The following is a 14,181-nucleotide window of genomic DNA, read 5'->3' as shown; positions in this document are numbered from 1 at the left end:
TTGAGCATTTTTTTTCTCTTTCCACTTGCCAGTCATGAAAGTGCTTAGAATAGGGTGTAGCAAACATGAATTTTAACATGCTTTCAATCTGTAAAGATTCCAGTCCTTGCTGGGGAGTCAAGTTCCAGCACTCCTTTAAATTACATCCAACAGTGCTATTTTTAAAATGGGAAATAAATACCTTAAAAAGATATGAATGTTAACTAGATTTTATGTACCTGGAAAGAGTGATAAATTACTGATCCCTGCAATACTTCTATCTACATTTCCTCTCCACTGCCTAACAGCAACTTCATTTGTTTTTAAGTAATCTTTAGCCAACCGGGGCTGGAACTTGCAACCCCAAGATCAAGAGTCACAAGCTTTATGGACTGACCCAGACAAGTGCCCTTCAACAGCAACTTTAAAGCAAAACAAACTACTCCATCATAAGATCTAACAGTTGTAAATACATAAAATAATTACTGCAAAATTTCTAGGAATCCTAATAATCCTTCTTCTAGTTTTTTGATAAAATTAGAACATAAGACTTTAAATACTACTGGTAAGTGAAAAATAAATACCTTTGTCAATTGCTGTTAATTACAACTTCTCTAATTTCTGAGAAAGCTGAAAGACAACAGGACTACTTGTCCCGTAGGATTTCAACACAACACATTTTGACTGAATTCATTAATTTAGCCTTACCAGTTGTCTTCCTAACAAGTGGGACACTGTTCCTTAGGTTTGAAATTAAGTTAAGGACTAGATATCATGCTATAATTCTATACCTTTGAGGGGTGAGAAAAGGAAAGGGATTGTTGGGGAGAGTTCTAAATTCGAAATGCAAGAAAGCTCTCAAAGCAAGGCTTAAGTCAAATCATAAACCCATGTTTTGGAAATCACCATCCAATAGAAATATAATGAAAGACACAGGTAATTTTAAACTTTTTTAGTAATCATTTTGAAAAGTAAGAACAAACATGAAATTAATTATCCAAAATCTTCAATATGCAATCATTATGAAACTTACTGAGATTTTTTTTTTTTTTTTTCTTAACAAGTCTGTATTTTATACTGAGAACATAACCTCAGTTTGGAGCATTTCAAGTGCTCTCTGGTCACATGGGGCTACCGCACTGGAGTGCACAGGTCTGAAAAAACAAAATCTGAGAGTCAAGGAGCGAAGAGGAATGTTGGGTATAGACTTTGCAAAGTGTAGCTTATGTGATTAATTTCATGAGCTTCAGCTTTTGAGCCCACATTAAAGTGTTTTTCTAAATTTCAAACCATTTCAAACAGTTAATAATGGCATTGGAGTTATCAGTAAATATGGTGAGATTCTGAATGGCCTTGTTACAGATTGAACTGTGTGTCCTCTCCCTCCCCCATTCATGTTGAAGCATGAACTCCCAGGACTTTAGAATGTGACTGTATTAAATTCAAATTAAATTCAAATAAAGGGTTAGGGTAATCCAACATGACTAGTGTCCTTCGATTGTCCACACTGAGAGATACCAGGGGTTCACACGCAGGGAGAGAAGAGATCATGTGAAGCCGTGATGAGAAAGTAGCTATCTGCAAGCCAAAGAGAGAGGCCTCAGAAGACCCCAAACCTATCAGCACCTTGATTTTGGATTTTCAGCCTCCAGAATTCAGAGAAAAGAAATATCTGTTGTTTTAACCACCCCGTTTGTGGTACTTTGTTATGGCAGCTGCAGGAAACTAATAGAGGACCCTTGGTAAGAATGGGAAGATTGTCTTTACCTGAGAATGTAAAGGATTTTACAGGCTTGCTTTTGCTCTTCTCTCAATGGAAAAGAAACTGCTTTCTAGCTTGAGAATTTTATTATTGTTGTTATTGTTACCTTAGAAATTATAGCTTAAAAATTAGAAAGGTAGAGGGACGCCTGGGTGGCTCAGTGGGTTAAAGCCTCTGCCTTTGGCTCAAGTCATGATCCCAGGGTCCTGGGATCGAGCCCCGCATCGGGCTCTCTGCTCAGTGGAGAGCCTGCTTCTGCCTCTCTCTCTCTCTCTGCCTGCCTCTCAGCCTACTTGTGATCTCTGTCAAACAAATAAATAAAATCTTTAAAAAAAAAATTAGAAAGGTAGATTATATTGCTATCTTAATTATTAGTGAGTTGATAGGAACGATTCCGGGACACAAATAGTTTAAAAAAAGTCTAAAAGCACTGTATGATGTTATGTCTGAATTTATCCATCTCTGTTTTCCCTTGCAATTTATTTGTACATGAAACTGAGTTATTTGTTTTTTAAGTGTCCAGAGTATGGATTTTGCTAATTGCACCTCATGTGTCATGTAACACATTACTTTGTCTGTCCTATATTTCTAGTATTTTCTGTAAATTGAATAATAGATCTAGAAGTTGATTCAGATTCAAAGGACTATATCACAGGTGATGTTGTATTTCTATCAGGAAGCACACAATGTTCAGTCATTTCTCTTTTTGTAAAGTTTAAAGCCATTGATTTTTCTTAAATCCATTAACTAATATAGAATTGCCAAATGGTGTTTTTCTAATTGTCAATCCTTTTTATTTATTTGTTCAGTTATTTCTATAAAGAGAAAGTTTCCTTCATCAACCATTTGGTTGTCCTTTCTTAATAGAAAGGCAGAAAATTGGTTTAATTCTTTCCCTTTATTTATTAATTTTCAGAATAATGAGTTGATTAGAGGTGACCAATGATGGTATTTGACTAGTAGCGTAATATGTTCATAGATTTAAACTTATTTAACGTAAGTAATATAAATGAGGCTCAGATTGGCTTGTGGTAGATTATGCTTTAAAGTTCTAGAATTCAATAAATAAATTAAGTTTAATTTTATTAAGATGCTACTTGAGAATGTGCTAAAAGATGGATGAAACTTAATATTTAGTTTACTCAAATGAAATGGGCTTATGCATTTAAGTGTTGGCACAACCCAAATTTTAGTTGGGGTTTCATGCCGAGAAGCCGTCTGTTTATACAATTTCAAAGAAATGGGAGGCATTGCAATTTTTTTCTTATCCTCTAATTACTGCTGTATAATCATATTTAAATGTCATCAAAATCTCAACACAGCACCTTACCCATGTAGTAAGAAAAAATGTCTGGAAATGTATGAGTTTGAGAAGACTCAGAAATTACCAGTCATGCAGACTTCCATGCTGGCACTCAATCAAGCCGTGCACTAAAGAGAACATACTGGTGAACAGGCATTACTAATTTCACCAGCGAAATACTAAAACTTCTATCCTGGGGTATGTGTCAGTGAAATTGGTAATTTTTAAAGAAAAATTATACTCATTGTATAGCACAGAGGCTCCCATGGCAGGATTAATTAACAGCTTTTGTGAAGAAGTTTGAAGACATTGAATTTAAGTGAACATAAGGAATTAACGCTTTTCTAAGCAAACTACCAGCTAGAGCTACTTATTTTAATGTTTTTGAAAAATTGGCAAGCATTGGATGAGGCAATAGATCATCCAGGACAGATAATATTTTAATAGATTTGAAGACACTTACTGAAATGGTAAAGAAAAAGGAGCCTGTAGACTTGGTCAGTTCATATTACAAAATATTAATTATTAACTAGAAAAATGCATTATCTCACAAGGGTCATTTTCTTCTGTCTTTAGTGTGCTAACTAGTTCATGAATTGGATTACAATAGTACAAAGAATGTCTTATTTTCCTTTTCTCATATGCTTCCTGATATTTTAAAAAGCATAAATTATTGGGATACCTGGATGGCTCAGTCCATTAAGTGTCTGCCTTGGACTCAGGTCTTGATCCCAGGATCCTGGGATCCAGTCCCAAGTTGGGCTCCTTGCTCAGGAGGGAGCCTGCTTCTCTCTATGCCCGCTGCTCTCCCTGGTTGTGCTCTCTCTCTGACAAATAAATAAATTTTAAAAAATAAAATCTTTAAAAAGCATAAGTTATTGCTAAGAATTTTGAAAAATTTTAAATGAGAATTTTAACTTTTTTTTTTTACTTTATTGGTATATAGCTTCTAAACTTAAAATTCTATGCAATCTAGAAGTGAAACATCAGAGTTTCCAAGATGAATTTATTTAAAACAAACCAAAAATATGCAAATACCAGAGTTTCTTCTGAACAATAATGTTATTATTAACAAGAAAGTTATTATTCAAATCTCTTGAGAAAATCTACATTATTTTAGCATTCTTACACAGAACACAAAGATCTTTTCATGCTTAACGCTTAGTGAACAAAGATAAACTTAATATACAATCCGGAAAAAATATAGTCATGGTAATATCAAATGAAGACTATTTCTTCTGAAGCATTTCTGCCATAATTTCTTGAGACTTAGAACACAAAATAAGCATTTATATTGAGAAAATGCAGGATTTTTTTGTTTGGTTAGATCAAGAAGACCTGTTACGGAATGCCTGGGTGGCTCAGTGGGCTAAGCATCTCCCTTCGGCTCAGGTCATGATCCCAGGGTCCTGGCATTGGGCCCCGCACTGGGCTCCCTACTTAGCGAGAAGCCTGCCACTGGACTCCCACCCCACTGTCCTGCCCCTGCTTGTGCTCTCTGACAAATAAATAAATAAAATCTTAAAAAACATATATTAAAAAAAAAGTTTTGTTTAAAATAGTTGTTTGTAAAGCATGTTTCTATTCTGAATTTCAATTTTGTTATCAAAAGTATATTTGCAAGCAATAAATACATACTTCATACATAAAAATTTATATATAAAATTATTAATAGAGCACAAGTTCATATTTATGCATGTTTTGATATGTTTTTATAAATACACAAATATTACATAATGATATGTATTTATTATAAATATATATTTATAATCAGGTTTAAATATGAATATGTGCTATTTTTAATATTAAAGCTTTCAAACAAAAGTTCTCTATTTTCAATTTTGTCACCTCCTTTATTTCTCCTTGAAGTCTTTGGAAAATATAGTATCTTCTAAATGCTACCTAAGATTATAGAGAACAATGGTTGAATGAGGTTTTAGATTTGGTTAAATGAGGGTAGTCTGACCAAAAGTTGACTTTTCTAAAGATTCTTTGTGTGAAAATCTTTAATTTATTTTACCACTCATTAATTTTTCATAACATGTAGTTATAGCAATAATCATCAGGCACATCTGATCTGATAAAGAAGAAAGAAGCAGAATAAAGATTACTGACATTTCTTTCTTTTTTGTTCTTTTACAGATCTTATTGATGAGATTTGTGATTCTATTGTTATTTCCTAAGGAAAGTACAAGAAGGAAGTAAGGATTAGGCACTTAGGTGTTGGGAGTCACAATCTGGCTCTGCCTCGTGCAAACAACTATTATAGTTTTTTAATGTTGTTAGGTGCACTCCTTTATCTGTCTGGCCTCAGTGTTCTCATGTGTAAAGCTGAGAGTACAAAGAGTTCCAATTACTAGGTATGTTTGCTGTTGTTTATTTCCTAGTATCTGCACTTTTTGGTTCAATATTGAATAATCTACCTTAGATACTCTGCTGGTCCCCTGAAATCATTTGCAATATGTTTTAATTAAGGTGCTTTAGATAAAGATTTTTTTTTAAAGGACAGATTTCTACTTAAGAATCTGCCATACTTCATTTTTTATTTTAGCAAACATTTGTTGAACAAATATGTTTTAGGGGGAAGGACTGCAGAGTCTAGAAACATTTCATATGTGGATATACAGCATGCCTAGAATCTGTTCTGGTGGGAAAATCACAAGTCAGAAATAATACCAATACTACTACTACTAATCTACAATGTGATTTTTTTTTAATGCCGGACAAATTTAAATATCATATAGCCTAGATTACAGACATTAGATGAAAACAAATCAAATATTATAAAAACAATGCTTGGTATATCTTTTAAATTTGTATGTCAAATTTATATTTTAATAAATAGCAGGAAAAAATAAAATACAGAAGATGCATATTTAGGTTATCTAATGTCATATTATAAGCCACCTGAAACTCAGTGGTATAAAACAACAACAACTTATTTTTAAAGCTTTATTGATGTATAATTGATACACAGTACACTGCATATAGTTAAAGGACACAATTTGATATGCACACATATGTACACACCTGTGAAACCATCACCATAATCAAGAGAACGATCGTATCCGTGATGATTCTGTGGATCAGGGATTAGAGCAGACACAGCAGGGACAGCTTGTCTCCGATACATGTTTGGGGCCACCAGCTGGAGTTGCTTGAATAGTTGGAGACTGTTGGGATACCTAGATTGGCGCCATATGTCTGGGATCTTCATTCTTCTTCATGAGGTGTTTACTAGGATTAAAAGGCCTAAAATGGTTCCTTGACACTGGTCTTGGTGCCTGGCTCGGATGTCTGCACCAACGGATACCTAGCAGGTACTCTCTGTACTCATGGCTGTCTCGGCATAGTCAGACTTACTGCATGGCTGCCTACTTCTCCCAGAGGTGGAATTTCAAGAGAGTGTTCCAAGGGACAGGAAGTAGAAGCTGCCAGTCTCTTATAGTCTAGTCTCAGAAACTGGCACAGCTCACTTCCGCTGCACTTTTATTGGTCAAAATAGTCACGGAGCCCATTCGGACTCTGGGAATGAAGGACATGGACACCACCTCTGGGAGAAGTGTCAAATCTGACCATCTCTAAATCACTACAACATATGTTGAATATGCTATATTCCTGATTAAAAGAAGACTTCAAATTGAAAACAAGAATAAACTAGCTTGTGGGGATTACAAAGGCAGTGATAGGGGAAGGAGGTGGAAGAAATTCCATCAGCCCCTCTGTCTTCAATGCTCTTTATCAAGCAATGTTCTTCAAAGAACCTGGAGCTGTTATGCCCTGACATGTTATAAATGGGTGCATTTATATATGCACCCATATGATCATATGATCAAGTAATCAGATGATCAAGTAGTATGGTAAATACTGTTTTTATTGTAGAATATTGTATCATTTAATATTTAAAGAGTATTTTTTTTACGATTTTATTTATTTATTTTGACACACAGAGAGAGAGATCACAAGTAGGCAGAGAGGCAGGCAGAAAGAGAGGGGGGAGCAGGCTCCCCGCTGAGCAGAGAGTCCGATGCAGGGCTCAATCCCAGGACCCTGAGATCATGACCTGAGCTGAAGGCAGAGGCTTAACCCACTGAGCCACCCAGGTGCCCATGTATCATTTGTAGTCAGTATATTTTTACTATATAAATTATTATCAATATTCCAAAATCATTGAGACATAATCAATTCAGCAAAATCATTTGAGATGGACTCATCAGATTCAGTTTATGTTATCTTCTTAGGGCGTTATGCTATTGGGGATCTACTGTACTTTATTTCCCTTTGTAAGAATTCCATTCTTTCTTTTTAAAGGGGCAGTGGCATCAGGGGTGGAGAGGATTACAGCTCTACAAATGGATGAGCTGTATTTTAACCAGTTTTACTAGAGATAATTTCAAATAGGTGGCTTCATATATTCTGAATAAATATAATAATCTGCCATGAGGATAGCATGTTGAAAAAGTGTCATTAAGCCATATATATTGAAATGTAAAGATACATATGTTTCTTATATGTCCAGCCACTTGTGAAATGTGTACATTTAGCATAAAAACTAGCAGCCAAAATTTTAGTTAGAGAAGTGCACTAGCTAAACTTAACTGCCGCAGGAGAATGTTTTTACCGCAGTCTTTTGCAAAACACAAGCGAGCTAGTGAGTAAATACAGTTTGCCCATGGAAAAAGGGGTACCTGATTCATTTAAGAGGGATTAAACAAATGTTTTAATCATTATTTGTAATATTTCTGTGAACAGGGAAGTGGCCACACTTGGGAAGAGAGAACATTCTTGTGTCATCCTTTTTGGTTCTTCTCAACCACAGCTCATCTCAAGTAATAATTGTTCAGTGGTTTTTTAAGTTTCTCACCATATCTTTATTGCTAAGACATTTCCTCTTTTGCCTGAAGCACACAGGCAGAAGAAGAAGCAAGATAGAATCTGTTTGCGGGCACACGTGCTCGCCTCCGTGTCTTCTCCGATCAGAGAGATGACAAAGAACCATTAAACATGTTAGTCATCTGGAATGCCAGAGTTAGAGCGGTGACCAGGTGGTGAAGAGGTTTGATCATTAGATAAATCTGAAGGTGATTTACAGAAGCAGGTAGTGTCTGTTGAGGAGTCGAGTTTAAGGCAGTGACATTCCTTGGGAGAATAGAGGCTGCACCCAAAGCGAAGCAATGAAAGCAACATGTTTCCTTTGGTTTAAGTATTTTTTTACATTTGTTTACAGAATGTTTAAAACATATCTCACATCTGTTTTTTTTTTTTTAAGAGTTTCCTAGCAGAATTGTTTTTTTTTTCTTTTCTTTTCTTAATCAGTTTCTCTACAGAGTTATACCACTATACCACTACCGAGAAGTTAGGAGATCATGTAACCAGTGAGAAAAGCTATTAAAATTAATTATTGTGTAGAGGTTAGATAAGGTTAAAGTATCTACCCACCCACCAACATTCCAGACCTCTGGTAGATGTGTGTGTGTGCAGGATGATAAATAAGTGTTTGGTATTTGTAATATTAATTGATTAGTATTAGAAGAAATAGCAGTCACTCCTGGTGAATGAGTAAATGACGCTAGAGAAGAGAGAGACTCAGAAGTATCCCATGTCACCCAGACTTACGTCCTCGTGTTTCCAGCATGGGTGGGTGTTCAAAATAAAGCTTGTTTGTTCTTTCTCAACAAAATCCTCCCAGATGATCTCAGAAAAGAGAAAAGAGTGGTTTTATCTGTGGAATTCCATGCAGAACCAGTTTCTCTCAAATTGTTATCAATTTGAGTCTCCTATGTAGGAGCTATGACGCTAGGTTTTCAGGATTACAATCATTAAGAGACCAAATTTCCTGTCCCTCAGGAATACAAGGGCTTTAAGCAAGTCTTGTAAATAGATTGTGAAATACAACAGAAAGCCACCTGGAAAGAAAAAAAAATAGTAGTAGATACATATCTTAGAGAAGATTTCAATGCTAAAAACAATTAAAATTAAAATGTGAAAAAGAAGTACTAGAAGAGTCTAAGGTAGCATTTCTAACTCTCAGATTGGGGAAGACCCTAGTCCTCTGTAACAAATTCAACCACGAAATTCTAACCGAAATCAAAGATAAATGACAAACGGGGAAAAAAATATTTACTGTTTATATTTAATGTATTTATTTATTTAAGACTTATTTACTGTTTATATTTAATGTATTTATTTATTTAAGACTTATTTACTGTTTATGTTTAATGTATTTATTTATTTATCTAAGATTTAAGATTTATTTATTTATTTATTTATTTGATAGAGACACAGCAAGAGAGGGAACATAAGCAGCGGGGAGGGGGGTGAGGGAGAAGCAGGTTCCCACTGATCGGGGAGCCAGGCTTGGTCCCAAGAGCCTGGGACCATGACCTGAGCCACCCACGCACCCCTTACTTACTTTTTTAAAGTTAGCCTTACACCCAACATGGGATGTAAACTCATGATTCTAAGGTCAAAAGTCACCTGCTCTACCAATTGAGCCAGCTGGGTGCCCCTTTAATGCTTCTACTATAAATAAACTGTTAAATTCCTGGAAGAATTTTTAAAAGTTTATTGAGAAAACAACATCCCAATGAATCTGAGCAAGGGACAGGGACTGGTCAAATAAGAGAAAATATAAATGACTCTAAAATATACTACAACATGTTCAACTCCATTTATAAAAATGGAACTATAGATTGAAATGAGATCATTTCTTGCTTATTAGATTTAACAAAAATTAAAAAGTCTGATAACACAGTGTTAGTAAGGATGTGGGAGAACAGTGACTTTCATATATTATTGCTAGACGTTCAAATTAGTAAAATCTCCGCGGATAACAATTTTGAAATATCTATCAATGCTATAAATGCATGTTCTCTTATATCCAGCAGTTCTACCTTTAGGGACTCATCCCACAGATACACGCACACAAGCAAAATGACATGCATACCTTATGATTAACCTTAGCATTATCTGTAATAACAAAAAAGGAACAAAAGAAAAACAACCTGAATGTCCATCAACAGAGGTTGGATTATATAAATTCGAGTACATCCATATGAGGGACTACTATGTACTTTCCCTATTTATTGCTATTCACAAACCACCCTAAACATAGGGGCTTAAAACAATATCAATTATTAACTTTTTCTCAAAATTCTGTGGGAAACTGGACTTAGCTAAGAAGGTTCTAGGTGATGTCATTTGGAGTTGCAGTTATCTGAAGATTCAGTTACCTTGGAGTGTCCAAGATGGCTCAGTCACAGGGCTGGCAGTTGGTACAGCATTGGGCGGAAAATCAGCGGGGATTGTGGACCATAGTGCGTTGGCATAAACTCTCATCTATGTGGCCTCTTCTCACAGCTTGGTGTTCTTCCAGGGTGATGGATAGCTTCCAGAAGGGAGTATTCCCAGGGCGTAAAGCTGAAGATTGCGTAAGGCCCAGCCTCAGAAGTCATACACTTCTACCTCATTCTATTGACAAAATAAGTTACAAGGGCAGGCCAGATACAAGGGGAGGGAAATAGATTCCATCTCTTTAAGTAGAAGAGGAGCAAAGAATTTGTGACCATCTGTAGTCTACCAAACCATGTATCTATAAAATAGAAAGAGGTAATACGTTATATACTGACTCGGAATAATTTCTGGTATTCATTGTTAAGTGATGGGTGTATAACAGTGTGTATAATATGATAGTATCTATGTATAAAAAAATGTGGGTGGGGAGAACATACTTAATTGCTTACATGTGCCAGAGATTATCTTTAGAGAAATACACAAGAAACTGGATATCTAGTTCCAGGAGTGGAAAAATGTCCGCTGGGTTTCTCATTGTACCTTTCAAATTTTGTACAGTGTGAATGTGTTACCTGTTTTAAAAAGTTAACCCATAAGTATTATAAGTATTACAGGCTACATTTTCTGAGCTAGAAGTTAAAATATATTTATTTTAGTATATTTATTTAGTAGTTTAGTAATAAAATATGCTTATTCAGTAGACAGCAGGAGATTTGAAATCTATCCCTAAAAAGTATCAATTTTGATAGTGATTATATTCATCATGTGACTGGAGAGCAGGAAACAGAGGACTGACTACGTGTGTTGTGAGAGAATGACCCAGGATGGCCAGGCAAAGAAGTCGCTTTTATACTGGGCTGGAAAAGTGAAACACATCCTGCGTTGGGCGCCTGGGTGGCTCAGTCAGTTGAACTTCTGACTTTTGGTTTCAGCTTTGGTCATGATCTGGGGTCCCATGATCAAGGCCCACATTGGGTTCCATGTTCAGTAAGAAGTCTCCTTGGGAATCTCTCTCTCTCCCTCTCTTTCTCTCTGCCTCTCACCCCACTCCTGCTCGCTCTCTCTCAAATAAATAAATAAAGCTTAGAAAAAAAAAAAAAAAAAAGGATAGCCTGCAAATATTGGTGAGCTGCAGTAAGGAGAAATTGAGAAGGGTCAAGCCTGATGGCTTCAATTTTTTATGTGAAAGATGAGGCAAGGTCATACGCTGATGTGAGTTTTGGGGAAAAGAAGGAAGGCTTGAAGAGAATCCTAAGTGTGGCAGCATTTTTGTCAGAAATGAGTAAGAGAACTAAGAGCGAGTAGAACAGCTTAGGTTAAAAAATACGAGTTTGCAACCCTGCCCTCAACACAGTGATGAGATTTTTCTCTGCCAACTCAGATACAGATAAAACAGATAACGAAGTGATCTAAGATCAAGGCTGGAGAGGACAGGTGTGTGAGAAGGACAAAAGAACGTGGAATGTGGTGTGAGAGATTTAAGGTTATGGACCATGCAATCGTGGACAGGAATCCAGAAGAAATGAGAAATGATGGGAAATCAGCAAGACCCCTGAGGACTCCGGGGGTAGTAAGGGCAGTAAAGCTAGACCAATAGAAGATAATTCGATGGCGGGTTTAAAGTTGAAAATTTCAAACACAGCACAATTCTGGGTAAAGATACAATCCAGGAATAAATGACCATGGGGTTCCGCTTCTAGTACTGGTTGCTGGAAATGTATTGGCCGTGTTTCATTTGGGGGCATTACTTTTTGACATGTAAGTATAAATTGATTAAGTACACTTACCACACTGGGACAGGATTCTAGTAACCATATTTTATAAACCCAGCTGAAAACGTGGCTTACCGATGGCCCCTGCTTCTTGATGACTTGTTAAGTATTTATATGGAAAGACAACACAATGTAAAACATATTTTGTAGTTTGTAGTTTTGTAGTATTTTGGTAGCGTGTTAGAAAATTCAGGAATCACAATTTATGTTGACACTATAGAAATAATTTAAAAAATGACAAATGATGATGAAGAAAATTAAATACTTTCAAACATATTTAAAATACAACAATCCTGAATTAGGCTGTAAACTTCTTGAGAGAAGAGATCATTTTTTTCACTCTGGGCATTCCAATATTCCCTTTGCATCCTGGCTCTACTTGAGCTCTGCCATCTTTGGAACAGTGCAGATCATAGTAAGAGATAAATAATACTTCTTGTTTAAGTTGCTGGTTGGTGATTTTATTTGTATCTTTGGGGCAGTTGGATTCCAGCTAGAATAATCGCCCCCCATCCCCCCAAGGATGGGTGTGTTCTTTCTTATTCTACTCCTGAAGAACAGGCTACTTCCCTGCTTAGATTCCAAATTCCTTAGGAAAACAGACGCTGCAACAAAACCACACCAGTAACTTCCACTCACATGTCAGTTTTAAAACAACTTGGGAAAGGTCAGCCTATTTGACTTCCTGCTATTGTTGAATTTACCCAGTTCCTGATTATATTACAGTGTGGTGGTGATTTTTAAAGGCGATTCCTTTATCTGTTTTGGTTTTCTAAGCAACATAAATTAGCCAGGAACTTTCTTTTCACCCTGAATACTATTTGCCTTGGGAAAAGATTAGCTGTGATAAAAGCCTTTATCTTTAGTGGCCTTTGCAAGAACATCTATGGCTCGATGAGTGGAAACCCGGTCAAGTGATAGGGTAGAAGGGAGCCATGGAAAGCACACCAGTGACACGGAGAGGTCATCTGTATGTACTGAATCTCAGTAGCAAGGCCAATGGCACTCCTTGGTAGATCAAGGACTAAAATTTAGACTTACTGGAAATTGGGGTTTTAGTGTTCTGTGGCTTCACTTTGTTTTTATTTCTGTTGCTTTGAAGTTATTAGCTTTGCCCCAGTCATCTGAAAATACACATTTATTTACACCATGTAATGGTTGACACGAATACGGCCCGTAGAAAATGTACCTAAGGAAGATTTTTAACCTGTCTTCTGCAAAATTCAGAACAAAATATCATTTCAATATTTTTCATTTTATCTTTTTGCTTCCTTATTTTTAACTACCAGTACAGTCTAAAATTTTCCCTAGTTCTCTATATAGTAATCTCTACATTTTTAGTTCACTTTTAAATGCTGCACAGACAGTATTTGGTCATTAAAATGAAATTCAGTGTATTCACTATGAAGGAGGAGTTGAATATCAAAGGTACCATTGCAAAACAAACAAATGAAGAAGTAGAGTGGGAGTAGTCTGGGTTTGGGGGGCACTGGACTAGACATGTTTAGAGCATAATTTCTTTCCCTGATGACTTGAATGAGTTCCATAAGCAAGCAAGTTTTTAGTCTTGCAAAAATTCTACTTACCAGAAGAATGTTCTGAAGGTAATTAGGTATATGGGATCATCAGCATTTAGAAAGTTGGCTACCAAACAAGGAGGCTCAATGTAAGGATGAGTCGGGTAAAACAGTGGTTAAGAGCCCACATTCTTCTCTGCTTACTTCCAATAGTGTGACCTTGGGTCATCTACTTAACCTCTCTGTGCCTCCGGTTCCTCACCTGTAGAATGAGAATAACAGAACTACCTCTTAGAGTTGGTGTGAGGATTAAATGAGGTAATTACACACAGTATCATGAACAGTGCCTGGTACATTGTGAGCAGTCAGGCATGACAGAGAGTGTTCTACCTAGCTTTCTCAAATTAGATGTAGATTTCAGATGAGTCATTAAAATGGTGGATGTTTTAAAACAATGTCCTTTTCTAGAGATGGAAAAGTAGAGGCAGACCAAAGAGTCTTGAATTCTATGGATGGATTGTGAAATAGGAGAGTGATAATTAAGCATTGGTTGGG

This window comes from Mustela lutreola, chromosome 6 (genome assembly GCF_030435805.1).
Source record: "Mustela lutreola isolate mMusLut2 chromosome 6, mMusLut2.pri, whole genome shotgun sequence".
NCBI lineage: Eukaryota > Metazoa > Chordata > Mammalia > Carnivora > Mustelidae > Mustela > Mustela lutreola.
Note: the sequence above shows the minus strand (reverse complement) of the source record.